The 18,024-nt window shown below is 46.2% G+C and overlaps 1 protein-coding gene across 1 annotated transcript in view; it reads right to left on the reverse strand.

Moving 5' to 3' along the window:
- The window catches only part of LOC126215325 (uncharacterized), a 624,418-nt gene that overhangs the window by 410,455 nt on the left and 195,939 nt on the right, over positions 1-18,024 (reverse strand). The window lies entirely within an intron of this gene.

Here is an 18,024-nt window from a genome sequence, read left to right on the forward strand (position 1 = left end):
CTGCGGACATTGAGGTTGGCGGACTTCATTTTGAGCAATTATTGCATTAATGTGGTATTTACTGGTAATCATGCTGTAACAGCATGCGTATTGAGAAATGGTACGTTTACAAAGGTACATGTATCACATTGGAACAAAATGTTCAAACCTACCTACCTTCTGTATTTTAATTTAAAAAACCTACCTGTTACCATCTGTTCGTCTAAAATTGTGACCCATATGTTTGTAACTATTACAGCGCCAACTAAAACATTCATATTGTAAGTAGGCTGTTTAGGTTTTTCTGTATGAAAATCACTGACTGTGGTGTGTGCAGTCTGTGGCTGGCTTGCATTGTTGGAATATTCTAGTATTGGGAAGTTGGATGTGAACAGTGCGTAGCGTTGTGCAGTTGGAGGTGAGCCGCCAGCAGTGCTGGATGTTCGGAGAGAGATGGCGGAGTTTTGAGAGCGGATGATCTGGACGTGTGTCCATCAGAGACAGTAAATTTGTAAGACTGGATGTCATGAACTGATATATATATTATGACTTTTGAACACTGTTAACGTAAATACATTGTTTGTTCTTTATCAAAATCTTTCATTTGCTAACTATGCCTATCAGTAGTTAGTCCCTTCAGTAGTTAGAATCTTTTATTTAGCTGGCAGTATTGGCGCTCGCTGTATTGCAGTAGTTCGATTAATGAAGATTTTTGTGAGATAAGTGATTCATGAAAGGTATAGGTTATTGTTAGTCAGGGCCATTATTTTGTAGGGATTATTGAAAGTCAGATTGCGTTGCGCTAAAAATATTGTGTGTCAGTTTAGTGTTGATCATAATAAGTAAAGAGAGAAATGTCTGAGTACGTTCAGTTTTGCTCAGCTGTTTGAAAATCAAATGACTTAAGGGGTCTATCAGCACAGTAATTCACTGAGTGTTCTAAGGGGACGTTTCATATGTCGACTTAGCCGAGGATACCTCACTGGAATCTTCTGATTTTTTCTTGTAGTTTGTGTAATTAGTGTAGCTATTGTTTATTGCTAGCTCGTAATTATAGAGAGAATTTCCTTTGTAGTTGTAGTTTTTCACTGTTGTACAGTAAAACAGTTGTGGCATGCATGTAGATTTGGAGCAAGTATTTCGCAGCTGCGCTTGCAGTTAACGAGATATTATTTTCAATGCTATGTTATTGTGTTTTCTTATTTTGCTCTTCCAATTGTGCTTTTCTGTGTTATCGTGTGAAATATTGTGACAATAATGGCGTGTGAAAAATGTAATACTAGACTCCGGACATCCAGTCTTACAAATTTACTGTCTCTGATGGACACACATCCAGATCATCCGCTCTCAAAACTCCGCCATCTCTCTCCCAACATCCACCACTGCTGGCGGCTCACCTCCAACTGCACAACGTTACGCGCTGTTCACATCCAACTTCCCAACACTAGAATATTCCAACAATGCAAACCAGCCACAGACTGCACACAGCATAGTCAGTGATTTTCATACAGAGCACTACCTAACGTTACCCACATAAAAACCTAAACAGCCTACTTATAATATTTCCTTACGTACTACACAAATATGTAATAAAAATGGGGGTTCATATTTAAAAAAACGCAGTTGATATCCGTTTGACCTATGGCAGCGCCATCTAGCGGGATAACCGTAGCGCCATCTGGTTTCCCCCTTCAAGCTAGACAAGTTTCGTTGATTGTAGTTTTTCGTTTGACACTTATTTCGTGAGATATTTGGCCCGGTCACGATCAATGGACCACCCTGTATACATATGAAAACTGAAGATACAGAATGTTAATGTTGGTTTTATTTAAAAAGTTGTAAGATTTTCCACATAAAAAATTCTGAGGCATAAGATCTCAGCACACCAACGTAAAATCTTTCTCTATCGCACTTTTTACTAACTGGTTTAGCTCTCATGGCCTGGGAGGAATAAAGATTTATTATGAATTATCAGGTGTTTTGTGCTATTATGAAACACAAGTTATATATTTTTATTGTGTCACAGTCGCTGTTTTACGTTGTCATCACAGCACTTGATTGTACACAGTTTTTAGGCTGTGAACGATCACATAGCTGTCGGGCACCATCCAATCCAGGGAAGTTTTGAATATAATAACTATTCCATTGTTATTATGGGGAAGTTGTTTTGATTCCCCAATGTTTTTTTTTTCTTTCGTGTACGCTGGATGTTAGTGCAAAGTTGGTCCACTTGGAGTTGTTTACGAGTGACGTAATACACACGTAAGAGTGTCGGTGATTAATTCTGTTGGCAGTATTGAGACCACTCGGTGATAAATCTGTCGTTGGACATAAAAAGCTCGTCTGTAAGGGTCTTCATTTGGTATAGATGTCACCCAAATAACACCATTTCGAAGCCAGTGAATATGATGTAGGAAACGTTCTCATGATCGTGCCTTTCCTCTTATACGAGGGTTGCCCAGAATGTAATACACTACATTTTTTTCTTCAACAATTGTTTATTGAACATAATAAGATTTATACAGACGAAAGAATGGTGTTTTATCTACACCCCCTATTTTTCCACGTAATCCCTATCCCGTTGTGTGGCCTTCCTCCAGCGCGAAACAAGGGCGTGTATGACCTGTCAGTACCAATCCTTGTCCTGGTGACGGAGCCAGTGGTTCACTGTGCGAATCACCTCCTCATCGTCCTCAAAATGTCTTCCACGAATGGCATCCTCCCGCCGGAAGGCCCTCTCTACGCGACATTTCATTTCATTTCATCGGTGCATGTATGTTACTATCAATTAAAAATGGTCTTCTGTCGCTAGAATTCCAAAACGTACAAGCGTGTTACACAATCTCAAGCAAAATCACAAAGAAACGAGGCGACGCAGGAACAGAAGGGGGAAAGGAAAGACATTGTGATTCGAGAGAATTGTAATGAATAAGAGAAGTAGACGAGAAGAACAACGTGAAAGTATTGGAGAAGAGCAGTGGACTATGGTGTGGTCACATTGAGACATTTAATCCGACGAACGAGAAGAACGGGACAAGGATGGAAACAGAGGAAGAAAAAAATCACTTAAGCGAAAATCGACGAGTCGAAACACGCATGAACTGAAATTGGAAGCCTGTGGTGTGTCATTCAGAGCCCATTAGACAATACTGTCCGCACGCGAGGGTCGTTAGCAGAGAAGTGCAACCAGACTTGTTGATAGTGTGGCGCCAAAAAATACAAGGGTGACACTCACGCACATGCTGGATTAGCGGCAAAGACATTCCAAATGCCGACTACACAACTTTGTGCTTCTGCGAAGTTTGCCCAGAAAATAAATGCATCGCATTTTTTTCTCAGCCGTAAACAATACTGCGAATGCGAAACGTTGCGTATGTATTATTTGAAGTTTCCTGACTGAGCGCGCCAAGTTTCCGCCACTTCCAACAGATAACATAGCTGCAGAACACTCTCAAAATGGCGTCTGTAGGTGATGTACGTTACAACCAACTTGCCGTCATTGAATTTCTCACTGCAGAGAAAGAAACTGTGCGAAATATTCACGAACACTTGACCAGTCTATGGAGCATCTGCTGTCGACAGAAGTACAGTTAGTCGCTGGGCACTGACGATGAGGTCATCAGAAGGCGGTTCGACGGAGCTCCACGAGTTGCAGCGGTCGGATAGACCATCCACGGCTGTCACACATGACGTCACACCTGACGGCATCTTCGGACTTCCATTCCAACCCAGCTGGGAATCGAACCCGGACTCCCCCGGCAGGACAAGCCGAGCTACGCTGGTGGCCTATCCACCGTTGATTGCATTATTCACACTGATATTTAGGGTTCCGTGCCTCGGTCGGTAGAAACGAAAACATTATACGATCACTTTTGGTCCGTCTGTCTTTCTGGCTGCCTTTCCATCTGTTAAGACCCCTTTTTCTCAGGAATGGGTAAAAGTATCAAGTCTAGACGTATGTCACATACTAATGACTGTGGTCTCTTGGCGGTGTAGAAACTTTAAGCTACCCAGTAAGTGGAAACAAAAGGTAATAACATTTGTGCCATACATTTTGATACTCGCAAACTCCCTCCTCAACACCTATAGGGTACTTCTCATTGACACAGAATCATGAAATTTGGCAAGAAGTAAGGTTCTACAGTACACGTAAAGGAAAAAAATCCGAAAATTGTTAATTTGTAATTGAATCTCTCGAAATAAACTTTTTTTCTGTCATGTTATACTACCGTTTGTCTTTCCGTCTGGTGAGACCCCTTTTTTAACAGGAATAGGCAGACATATCAGGTTGAAATTTACGATGCGCATTAGGGTCTATGGTTCTTTGGCGCTGTAAAAATTTAAGCTTTTTCGTCAGTGCAGTCAAAAGATACGGCCATTTATCTCTCATATTTTGATATCGTGCCAGTATCGATATCGACAACAGGTAAAAATCGGAGTAATTCTCGATTCTCAGGATGGGTGAACTATCTGTATGCATAATTAAGTTTGCACCGAACCGTTGCTGCACTTTATGTTTAGTAAAAAAACCAAATTTTGTAGTTAATTATCTCAATTTTTACCACAGTTTTTAATAGATTTGGAATATTCTAGAGTTTCAGACACCTGTAAGTATGGTTCGTATGCTGCGCAAAATTCATCAAAGAATCTCTCTTACTTGTGAAGAAAAATGTATCTATAGCAACAAATGCAGCCAACAGTAAGTGAAAAAATTATTTTGTTATGTTTGTGCACTTCCACTGCTATGAGTGTGAATCCTGAAGCCTTCCTGATCATGCTGACAAAGTTTTATGAATTTATTTATAAAAGTATAGACAGTGGAAAATAAAATGTCCTGTGGTGCCTCTCCTGCTCCAACTCGGCCCGTTTGACGTCCTACCCCCCCTTAAGAGCGACGTGTTGAGTTCTATCTCCAAGAAAGTCTTGAATCCAATCGCAGGTCAGCTCCGATACTCCGTAAGCTCGAATTTTTTTCATTAAAAGGCAATGCGGGACGGTGTCAAATGCGGTACTGAAATCGAGGAACGCGGGATCAACCTGAGCGCCATTGTCCACTGCGCTGTGGATCTCATGGAGGAAGAGAGAGAGCTGAGTTTCGCAGTATCTCTGTCTGCGAAATCGATGTTGATTTTTGTAGAGGTTCCTAGCCAAGTGAATTGGCTGTTAGTTTGTATTCGTAAAGATAAGACTGCGCTTAAGTATGTCAGTGATGCAAACTTCCGAAAATACATCTTTCTGTCTTTCACTTACGCCATAGTCCCGTAGCGATCTCAGTGTCGGCTCGGTTACAACGGATTTGGCAATGTTAGTTTTTTTTTAGGGATGGACGGATGCCCTTCCTGCCGCCACCCCATGCCCCCCAGGACGGAATCAGTGTGCCCCAGCTGTCTGCAGCTAGTGTAAATCGTGAAATAGTGCGGACGTGTTGCAAACGTCTGCGACGCGTGTAACTGAGGCGGGACGTGGGGACCAGCCCGGTATTCACCTGGCGGGATGTGGAAAACCGCCTAAAAACCACATCCAGGCTGGCCGGCACACTGTCCCTCGTCGTTAATCCGCCGGGCGGATCCGATCCGGGGCTGGCGCGCCTACCCGAGTCCAGGAAGCAGCAGCGCGTTTACCTGGCGGGTTTCCGAAAATACATCTGTAACTGAGCAAAAAGCAAAACTAAGAGAGCTGTCTGTTGATTGATAGATTGGCGCACTACGAATCTAACAGTGCGATCTATTGGCCCTTTGATATAGTATGGCACGATAAAAATCCAAACTACTAAGCTGAGCAGACGGTTTTCGATGAAACACTAAATTTCGATATGTTTTCTGGCGTGATCCTATTCTGATGAAATAAAATCTGTGCTGTGCCCCATCATACGCGTAAGTCAACTTTGAAAACGCCACGAAAATTCAGTCTGTAGTTTTGGAGGTTACCACGTTCAAACAGACAGACACAACGGTATTAAATAGCATGAGGAGATCACCCAGGGATGCCATGAAAACGTTCACCTGGCCGCAAAACTCTCCTCTCCTGCCTGGACCCTTCCCCGATTGTTGTATGGTGTTTGGTTTCAGACGGTTCACCCAGTACACGCCAACGGCTACCTGTCCGGTGGTGCACAATACGTCACTCATCCCCAAATTCCATCTGTCGACACTCAGTGGATCTCGTGTTATAGGCATGCGAATTCTAGGCTTCGTCATTGACGAACAGCAGTCAGCATCGGTGCATCAGGCAGGCACCTGCTGCGGAGGTCCGTACACAGCAACGTTGGCTGAACGGTCGTTGAGGAGACACTGTTGGCAGGCCTGTGGTTCATCTGGACGATCAGTTGCTGCCTGGCTGGACCGGAAACTAATCGGGGGGGGGGGGGGGGGGGACCACATTCAACACGTGAGTAACAAAGCAAACGCGAGGCTCAAACAACTCTACCCTATCCTTAACAGGCGTAGCACACTGAATAGGAGGGTGTCCAGGTCCATGTACATGAAAATCACTCGACCCCTGACGACGTACGCAGCCCCTGTCTGGGGATACGCTGCGCCCACACGCCTGCGCCGTCTGCAGCTCATACAGAACACAGTACTCAGAATCATAAGCAACGCTCCGCGCTACACACGCATCGCGGACCTTCACCGGGAATACCGGCTAGATACCGTCTTGCAGGTATTCCAAAAACTCTCCACACGACTGTACAATAACACGAGACACTCGTGCAACCCGTTTATCCTTTCTCTGGGTAACTACGACCACAACCATAGAAGGGAACATAATAGACCAAAGGATTGGCAAGGAACTAAACATCTATGTTCCACGACAGTACTGGCGAGCCCCTGCAACACAGCTACTACTGGCAACCCCAGATGCTCGACTCGCCGAAGAACAGGCAACCGCAGGGAAACCGTACTGTACACAGCTCGCAAACCAGCCACACACACCCCCTACACTGTCTGTGAGCCGATCTATGACCGATCGCCCACTAATGTATGACGACCTTGAACTGTTACAGGGACGCAGCAACTGCAGCAAGCCCCACAACGAGCTTGCCTTGGCACTTTTTTTCCTCTGCCCTTACAACCGCTACGCTTCGATCGCTTTCGTCCACTTTCTATCTCCTGATGGACCATGTTAATGAGCAATCTTACCCAGACGCATGGATAACATCACAACCCACATCCTGTGACTCCTGACTAACGTGTTATACGGAGGTGACAGTAGAACTTCTGGTTTTGTCACCACATTGGTGACGTTGGTGTAGGCGAGGAGGGGCCCCATCCCCAGTGTAGCACGATACACTTTAACCACAGCGGCATGTGTACAGTTTGCAGACTCAGCCCCTTCCGAGATGCTTCCATCCTTGGCGCAAAAGCCAATTATCGTGCCCTTTTGGACGTCAGATAAGTTGCTCCGTTTCCGCATCATGACAACGGCTCCACTGTTTTCCACGACCTACCGACACGATTTACACTACTGGCCATTAAAATTGCTACACCAAGAAGAAATGCAGATGACAAACGGGCATTCATTGGACAAATATATTATACTAGAACTGACACGTGGTTACATTTTCACGCAGTTTGGGTGAACAGATCCTGAGACATCAGTACCCAGAACAAACACCTCTGGCCGTAATAACGGCCTTGATACGAGTGGGCATTGAGTCAAACGTAATCGAGACGTGTAACCAATGGCGCCCCATACCATCACGCCTGGTGATATGCCAGTATAGCGATGACGAATACACGCTTCCAATGTGCGCTCACCGCGATGTCGCCAAACTCGGATGCGACCATCATGATGCTGTAAACAAAACTTGGATTCATCCGAAAAATGGCGTTTTGCCCTTCGTGCACCCAGGTTCGTCGTCGAGTACACCATCGCAGGCGCTCCTGTCTGTGATGCAGCAGCCGGTCGAAGTCGCCGTGCGGTTCTAGGCGCTGCAGTCTGGAACCGCGAGACCGCTACGGTCGCAGGTTCGAATCCTGCCTCGGGCATGTATGTGTGTGATGTCCTTAGGTTAGTTGGGTTTAAGTAGTTCTAAGTTCTAGGGGACTAATGAGTCCCATAGTGCTCAGAACCATTTGAACCATTTTTTCTGATGCAGCGTCAAGGGTAACCGCAGCCACGGTCTCCGAGCTGATAGTCCATGCTGCTGCAAACATCGTGTAGATGGTTATTTTCTTGCAGACGTCCCCATCTGTTGGCTCAGGGATCGAGACGTGGCTGCACGATCCGTTACAGCCATGCGGATAAGATGCCTGTCATCTCGACTGCTAGTGATACGAGGCCGTTTGGATCCAGCACGGCGTTCCGTATTACCCTCCTGAACCCACCGATTCCATATTCTGCTAACAGTCACTGGATCTTGACCAACGCGAACAGCAATGTCGCGATACGATAAACCGCAATCGCGATAGGCTACAATTCGACCTTTATCAAAGTCGGAAACGTGATGGTACGCATTTCTCCTTCTTACACAAGGCATCACAATAACGTTTTACCAGGCAACGCCGGTGAACTGCTGTTTGTGTATGAGAAATCGGTTGAAAACTTTCCGCATGTCAGCACGTTGTAGGTGTCGCCACCGGCGCCAACCTTGTGTGAATGCTCTGAAGAGCTAATCATTTGCATATCACAGCACCTTCTTCCTGTCGGTTAAATTTCGCGTCTGTAGCACGTCATGTTCATGGTGTAGCAGTTTTAATTGCCAGTAGTGTACATACCCTCCCCCCACCCCCATAGCTAGTGCTGCCACGTGACGTCTGTGAACGGTTATTGCACGTTGACGTTCAACGTTAATGTGAGTGGTCCCTGTCAAGGAACAGTGGACTCCTGCTGATAGCTACCTAAAGCGGAGATTTCATCGTCGTCGGTTATTCGTCTAATGTACCGAGCCGAAACAGTGTCATAACTACTGGATTTCCGGGGCGACATTCCAACGTGTTAGTCTTGTTGTCTGTCCGCACTTGAACAGATTAGGCCCCGCTATGTAATGAAAAACGTTTAGCGTATTATCGTCTGTTTCCCCGTACAATTTGCTAAGCTGAAAGTACGGTGCTAGTCACCACACATTCTGTTCCCAAAGACATTATTTTTCCCTGTAGCAGCGAGATCGATGTGAGATTTCGTGATAAATATCTGTGGCCTTTCCAGTTTTTAGTGACACAGTACTAGGAAAACGTCGCCACTGTACGCTTTACGCAAGGTAAAAAGAAAATCACGTCCGCGTTTCTCGGTAGTAATTTCCAAGTCCGAGATCAGCGAAACGCGCACCATATTGCCTGCAGATGCCCGCAGGCGATATCCGCGGCGGTAAATTTGCGGAGAAAGCACCTGGCTGCCAGTTCGTGCGTTAAGCGGAGCGGGTATACAAGCTAGCTAGCTTGTCGCTTCGCGTGTCGCGTTCGCATCGATATGGAAAGCGCTTACGCAGTGCAAGGCGCAGGGTGTCGCTTGGCTACCGGGAACTGAAGCAAACCTCAGAAATTTACTAAAACTGCCCAATACTGCAACTCTACTCTTATTTAAATACATTAAATTATCACTCATTTCTATCTCATATCGTTATTTAGCCAAAATCTGACACACCTGCCTAATATCGTGTAGGCTATCTGTGAGCACCCAGAAGTCCCGCAATACGACGTGGCATGGACTTGACTTATGTCTGAAGCAGAGCTAGAATTCAAAATGAAACCGAAAAATGACGCTTCTAGCGTTATCTAAACGAATTAACTCACTTTGCAAAAACAGACATAATGTCTGATGGGATAACAGCAATCAGTGATTTTATAATGTTACTTATAATCCGTCTTGATTGCAAATTTTTTTATTCATATGACCGATTTCGGTTCATTCAGAACCATCTTCAGATCTGATATTTCAGTTACAGGAGTAACCCGTCCAAATCCAGCAACTTTCACATGTGACGCAGCATTACAGAATTAACTCACGTTCACCACACTTCAAAGCTATACCCTCAGGTACTAACGATTATTTTTACAAGCTCAAAATTTTTTGTACATAAAAGTGGGCGGAAATCTTGTATCACCAAAGAGTTTTTTCGCAGGTGATGGGGAAGATTATGAGACATCAAGGAATCGTCACTTTGTTAATAGAGGGAAGCGTTTGTGTGGAGGGGGGACAATTCTAGAGGGAGAAGAAGGGATAACTTCAGTAAGCAGGACCAAATATACACTGAAGAGCCAAAGAAACTGGTACACCTGCCTAATATCGTGTAGGGTCCCCGCGAGCACGCAGAACTGCCGCAACACGACGTGGCATGGACTCCACTAATGTCTGAAGTAGCGCTGGAGGAGAATGACTCCAGGAATCCTGCAGGGCTGTCCATAAATCTGTAAGAGTACGAGGGGGTGGACATCTCTTCTGAACAGCACGTTACAAGGCATTCCAGATATGCTCAGTAACGTTCATGTCTGGGGAGTCTGGTGGCCAATGGAAGTGTTTAAACTCAGAAGTGTGTTCCTGGAGATACCCTGTGGCAATTACGGACGTGTGGGGTGTCGCAGTGTCCTGCTGTAATTGCCCAAGTGCGTCGGAAAGCACAATGGACATGAATGGATGCAAGTAATCAGAAAGAATGCTTACATATGCGTCACCTGTCACAGTCTAGACGTATCAGGGGTCCCGTATCACTCCAAGTGCTCACGCCCCATACCATCACAGAGCCTGCACCAGCTGACATGCAGCGTCCACAGATTCATGATGTTGTCTCCATACCCATATTAGTCCATCCTCTCAATACAATTTGAAACGAGACTCGTTCTACCAGGCAACATGTTTCCAGTCATCAGTAGTCCAATGACGGTGTTGACAGTCCGATGCGACGCGTAAAGCTTTGTGTTGTGCAGTCATCGAGGGTACACAAGGGGGCCTTCGGCTGCGAAGAACAATATCGATGATGTTTCGTTGAACGGTTGGCGCTGATGCTTGTTGACGGCCCAGCATTGATATCTTCTCCAATTTGCGGAAGGGTTGCACTTCTGTCGCGCCGAGCCATTCTCTTCATTCATCATTGGTCCCGTTCTTGCAGGGTCTTTTTCCGGCCGCATATGTCGGAGATTTCATGTTTTACCGGATTCCCGGTATTCACGGCACACTGGTGAAATGGTCGTACGGGGAAATCCCCACTTCATCGCTGGTTCACTACGTTTAAACTCACTTAAATCTTGACAACCTTCCGTCGTAGCAACAGTAACCGATCTAACAACTGCGAGAGAGACTTGTTTTCGTATACAGGCATTGCTGACCGCAGCTCCGTATTCTGCTTGTTTGTATACCGGTATGTCTGTATTTGAATACACCCGCCTATACCAGTTTCTTTGGAGCTTCAGGATATCGTTATAGCGTCTAAGGGTGCGGTCACAGTGGCATCGATGTATGGTAGTTGCATTCCGCCGACGACCGACTTCGGCTGAAGACGGCAGATCTTTTCACATAACTACGCGTCTATGTGCATGGCCACAGTGTTACCGATCTCATCGTCCGAACGCAGGTCGGAAGAGAAACGATGAAATTCAAATCAAATCAAATTTGGGCGTAACATTGCAGAGCGATATGAAGTGAGACAAGCATGTAATGGCAGTTGTGGGGAAGGCGGATAGTCGTCTTCGGTTCATTGGCAGAATTTTGGGAAGATGTGGTTCAGCTGTGAAGGAGACCGCTTATAAAACACTAGTACGACCTATTCTTGAGAACTGCTCGAGTGTTTAGGATCCCTATTAGGTCGGATTGAGGGAGGACATAGAAGCAATTCAGAGGCGGTCTGCTAGGTTTTTTACTGGTAGGTTTGATCTTCACGCGAGTGTTACGGAAATGCTTCAGGAACTCGGGTGGGAGTCTCTAGGGGAAAGGAGGCGTTCTTTTCGTGAATCGCTACTGAGGAAATTTAGAGAACTGGCATTTGAGGCTGACTGCAGTACAATTTTACTGCCGCCAAGTTACATTTCGCGGAAAGACGACAAAGATAAGATAAGAGAGATTAGGGCTCGTACAGAGGCATATAGGCAATCATTTTTCTCTCGTTCTGTTTGGAACAGGGAGAGAAGATGGTAGTTGTGGTACGAGGTACCCTCAGCCTTGCACCGTATGGTGGATTTCGCAGTATGTATGTAGATGTAGATGTAGATTTAGATGTAGTTTGTGTTCGGTCACGTCGGCGGACGTTCTCACACCCGAAAAATTTGTTGTGAGAAACTGACCGATTCGGTCCTAGACTGAGTTTCTAGCATGCTGAAGATGAAACGTATCACAGTTGGTATACAGTTCGGAACCCAGGCACTGAAACAGCAATTTTATTGGAAAACACAAGGAGGCAAAATCTTTATCGGCAATTTTAGGCGTAGATTATAATCTGAAAAAATAATTTGTTGAGGTGACCTGTTATATATACAGGGTGTTACAAAAAGGTACGGCCAAACTTTCAGGAAACTTTCCTCACACACAAAGAAAGAAAATATGTTATGTGGACATGTGTCCGGAAACGCTTACTTTCCATGTTAGAGCTCATTTTATCACTTCTCTTCAAATCACATTAATCATGGAGTGGAAACACACAGCAACAGAACGTACCAGCGTGACTTCAAACACTTTGTTACAGGAAATGTTCAAAATGTCCTCCGTTAGCGAGGATACATGCATCCACCCTCCGTCGCACGGAATCCCTGATGCGCTAATGCAGCCCTGGAGAATGGCGTATTGTATCACAGCCGTCCACAATACGAGCACGAAGAGTCTCTACATTTGCTACGGGGGTTGCCTAGACAAGAGCCTTCAAATGCCCCCCTAAATGAAAGTCAAGAGGGTTGAGATCAGGAGAGAGTGGAGGCCATGGAATTGGTCCGCCTCTACCAACCCATCGGTCACTCAATCTGTTGTTGAGAAGCGTACGAACACTTCGACTGAAGTGTGCAGCAGCTCCATCGTGCATGAAGCACATGTTGTGTCGTACTTGTAAACGCACATGTTCTAGCAGCACAGGTAGAGTATCCCATATGAAATCATGATAACGTGCTCCATTGTGCGTAGGTGGGAGAAACTAAAATGAGCTCTAACATGGAAATTAAGCGTTTCCGGACACATGTCCACATAACATATTTTCTTTCTTTGTGTGTGAGGAATGTTTCCTGAAAGTTTGGCCGTACCTTTTTGTAACACTCTGTATACACGGGTCCGGGTCCGGTCACATTAATGTGACTACCGCCTATGATGGTCGTCAACGTGCAATAAGCGCTCACAGACGTCCTGTGGCAGCACTAGCAGTGGAGGGTAAATAAGGCGTGTCGCGGGACGCGGAAAACAGTGCAGTCTTTGTCGTAATGCGGAAACGGAGCGCTTTACCTGACGTCAAAAAGGGCGTGCTCACTAGCTTTCGGACCGAGGATGGAAGCATTTCGGAAACGGCTAAGTCTGAAAACTGTCGGCTGTTCATCATGGTTGAACACCGCATGACAGAATTACGCATTACAAAACTGGCGGCTAGGTAACTATGGTGCACCACGGGCCATGAGTGAACGATGGATGCGGATATGAGTTTGGGCGAACAGGTGTGCAACTCTTGAGCAACTGACTGCCCAGACGAATCAAGGGATTACCAACAGTGTCTTCTCAACGACCGTTCAGTCAGTGTTGCTGCGTATGGGACTCTGCGGCAGGCGCTTGGTCCATACACCCATGATGACTGCTGTACATCAGCGATGGAGGCTGGAATTTGCCACGCCAGTGATGCAGCTGCACATCCAATGAGTGACGACAGGTGGACTTTTCAGATCAATCACGTATTTCGCTCCATTGAACAGATGGCACTTCAAGCGTATGGCATCAAACGTCTGCATACAAACAACCTGAAATAACCTCCAGTTAATGTGCAGCAGATGGGAAAAAATAAGGAAAAAACTGCGAGAATTGCGTCGTTGAACATGAATCAAGATGCTAGCAAAGCCTCGGGTTGCGCTGTTGTTTCCGACCACGAAGAACTCCTCCGTAATGTGCTCAATACGTTGCATGTGTCAGTCATCGACAAAACAGTGTTCTGTGTAGGTGTGATTGCATTATCTTGAGTTCAAATTGGTTCAAATGGCTCTGAGCATTATGGTACTCGACATCTGAGGTCATCAGTCCCCTAGAACTTAGAACTACTTAAACCTAACTAACCTAAGGACAGTACACATATCCATGCCCGAGGCAGGATTCGAACCTGCGACCGTAGCGGTCGCGCGGTTCCGGACTGAAGCGCCTAGAACCGCTCGCCCACTCCGGCCGACCCCAGGTAATGTTCACGGACGAGTCCAGATATAGTCTGAACAGTGATTCTCGCCGGGTTTTCATCTGGCGTGAACCAGGAACCCGATACCACCCCCTTAATGTCCTTGAAAGGGACCTCTATGGTGGTCGTGATTTGATGGTGTGGGGTGGGATTATGATTGGTGCACGTACACGCCTGCATTTATTTGACAGAGGAACTGTAACAGGTCAAGTGTATTGGGACGTAATTTTGCACCAGTATGTCCGCCTTTTCAGGGGTGCAGTGGGTCTCACCTTCCTCCTGATGGATGATAACGCACGGCCCCGCCGATCTGCCATAGTGGAGGAGTACCTTGAAACAGAAGACATCAGGTGAAATGGATTGGCCTTCCTGTTCTCCTAAACCCCATCGAGCACGTCTGGTACGCTCTCGGTCAACGTATTGCTGCACGTCTTCAAACCCCTACGGCACTTCAGGAGCTCCGACAGGCACTGGTGAAAGAATGGGAGGCTATACCCCAGCAGCTGCTAGTCCTCGTGATCCAGAGTATGCCAACCTGTTGTGCGGCCTGTGTACGTGTGCATGGTGATCATACCCCATATTGATGTCGGGGTATGTGCGCAGGAAACAGTGGCGTTCTGTAGCACATGTGTTTCGGGGCGATTTTCTCAACTTATCACCAATACCGTGGACTTACAGATATGTGTCGTGTGTGTTTCCTATGTGCCTATGCTATTAGCCATTATCCTTAATTTATGAGCATGAGTGTAGTTGCATTGGCGTGTGAACTCCAGCCTTCGTCGCCGACGAACGGCAGTCAGCACGCGTGGATGGACCAGCTACCTGTTGCAGAGGCCCATACACATCTGTTCAGCCGTCGTTCACCCCCTGTCATCTACGGCCATGGTGCACCCAGATTTTGGATAGCGCCATTTTCCCATTTACAGTATCCTTTACACGCGGCGCCAGGAGAACAGCTTGCAAACTTGTTTCTGGAATTCTTCCACTTTTCCCGTGATAGCCAGTCATGTCATGGTTTCATGGTTTGACGTTAATTTGGGAGGCTGAAATACGGCTTCACCGGTGGCTCATAGTCTTACTGCCTGGATGGATGGGAAAACTGTTCCATTCGACAGTGATGTCATTCCAAATACATCACTGGAGTGCACGTTGAAGTTGTGGCGGTGGGACTTTGAAGTCTCATACCATCCTCCGACGGTGGAAGTCCACTTTGCTGGCAAGAGGTAACTTAACTGCTAACAATATTACGAATCAACATTGGTGGTTTACGATATTTCCTTTAGGACGTCATATAAATCGCACCGTCTCCGCAATACGGCGAGTGTACGGGTTCCCACTTTCCCCAACACCCTTTGTATCCCCTCCACTGCTTGTGCTCCCACCTACCCCCGGTGAGTGGATCTACATCTACATCTACATCTAAATTTATACTCCGCAAGCCACCCAACGGTGTGTGGCAGAGGGCACTTTACGTGCCACTGTCATTACCTCCCTTTCCTGTTCCAGTCGCGTATGGTTCGCGGGAAGAACGACTGCCGGAAAGCCTTCGTGCGCGCTCGACTCCCTTTAATTTTACATTCGTGATCTCCTCAGGAGATATAAGTAGGAGGAAGGAATATATTCGATACCTCATCCAGAAACGCACCCTCTCGAAACCTGGACAGCAAGCTACACCGCGATGCAGAGCGCCTCTCTTGCAGAGTCTGCCACTTGAGTTTGCTAAACATCTCCGTAACGCTATCACGCTTACCAAATAACCCTGTGACGAAACGCGCCGCTCTTCTTTGGATCTTCTCTATCTCTTCCGTCAACCCGATCTGGTACGGATCCCACACTGATGAGCAATACTCAAGTACAGATCGAACGAGTGTTTTGTAAGCCACCTCCTTTGCTGATGGACTAATTTTTCTAAGCACTCTCCCAATGAATCTCAACCTGCCACCCGCCTTACCAACAATTAATTTTATATGATCATTCTACTTCAAATCGTTCCGTACGCGTACTCCCAGATATTTTACAGAAGTAACTGCTACCTGTGTTTGTCCCGCTATTATACAATCATACAATAAAGCATTCTTCTTTCTATGTATTCGCAATACATTACATTTGTCTATGTTAATGGTCAGTTGCCACTCCCTGCACCAAGTGCCTATCCGCTGCAGGTCTTCCTGCATTCCGCTGCAGTTTTCTAATGCTGCAACTTCCTGCATACTACAGCATCATCCGCGAAGAGCCGCATGGAACTTCCGACACTATCTACTAGGTCATTTATATACATATTGTGAAAAGCAATGGTCCCCTAAGACTCCCCTGTGGCACGCCAGAGGTTACTTTAACGTCTGTAGACGTCTCTGCATTGAGAACAACATGCTGTGTCCTGTTTGCTAAAAACTCTTCAATCCTGCCACACAGCTGGTCTGATATCCCGTACCGAACATAAGCGGTGGGTTTGCTATATTAACAGAACCAGCAAAAAAAAAAAGCGGCGTACGGTTGAAAACGATTTCTTGCGGGCTTCGTCTTTCATCTAATCCTCTTCCAGCAAAAATTCACCATGAAAGTAGCAATGTGGCCGGCCAAGGCTCGCCACAGGTAAAACAGTGCAGAAACCATCACTCTGAGCATAGAATACAGTAGAAGACATACTTTTTAACACGGAGATTCAGTGCTCAATAACAAATATTGTATGTCAGGCTCTCTCACTAAGATTTCCATTTGCAGTTAGATTAAATCATAGAAAATGAAAACCATTGCGAAAATACAAATGCAGGGAAGTTAACAGTTCTAGAGCATACTCGTCAGTAGACATTTCTTGTACCACAGCGTAAATATTCCAAATTGATGGAATTAATTAATTCTATACGAATTGCGGTAAGAATTTCACATGACTCTACTGCAGTTGTAGTATTGGATATCTTATATAGATCGTCCTTTTAAAAACTTGATTCCATTTCTTGTATTTTTTAAGTATTACGACTGAAGGGTGGAGTACTGTTCGATTAGCATGCCTCCCTCGCCGCTCTGCGACGAGGGCATGAAGTAATAAAGAGAAAAAAAAATATCCTTGCTTTGGCGTTAGGATCCTGAGCAACCCTTTCAGCCGGTGTGGGGGCGGCCACGTGGAGCCCAGCTAGTGTTGTCCAGCACTGGAGCGCTGGAGAGATCGTTAGCCCGCCGTTGTGTTCCTAATGGCAGCTGCATTCACCCAGCCACTGTCTGCTTGCTCTGTAGACACTAGGGCCTCTCTGTATAGCAACCCTGTATAGCTGCAGACAGCTTCATCTAGCGGGCGCTTCTGCCTGCCTCGCTTTACGTGTTTCTACAGACGAGCAGCAAGTCGCGCTATTGAAATGAGGCACTGCCCTGGTTTTAAAATTTGTGGTTTGTTACCGTTAGACCAATGGCACCCCAGAGCTTAGAGGAGCTTTGGCAGTCCTGCGACCAAACAAGGCAGAAGGGTTAGATAACATTGCTTCAGCACTTCTGAAATCGGTAACAGCTAATGACTACTGAAGTCAATTTGTGGATCTATGAGTCTGGAGAAACACCTCAAGACTTTCTGAAAAACATCATCCACACAATCCCGAATATTGCAGCGCGGGGTAGCCGCGCGGTCTCAGGCGTCTTGTCACGGTTCTCGCCCCCCGCCCCCCCCCCCCCCCCCCCTCCCCCGGAGGTTCGGTTCTCACTAACATTTCCATTTGCAAACAGAGCATAATCGTCAGTCGGCAGGTCTTCTTGCCTCCCTCGGGCAAGGGTGTGTGTGTCCT

The sequence above is a fragment of the Schistocerca nitens genome, chromosome 12 (genome assembly GCF_023898315.1).
Source record: "Schistocerca nitens isolate TAMUIC-IGC-003100 chromosome 12, iqSchNite1.1, whole genome shotgun sequence".
Classification (NCBI taxonomy): Eukaryota; Metazoa; Arthropoda; class Insecta; order Orthoptera; family Acrididae; genus Schistocerca; species Schistocerca nitens.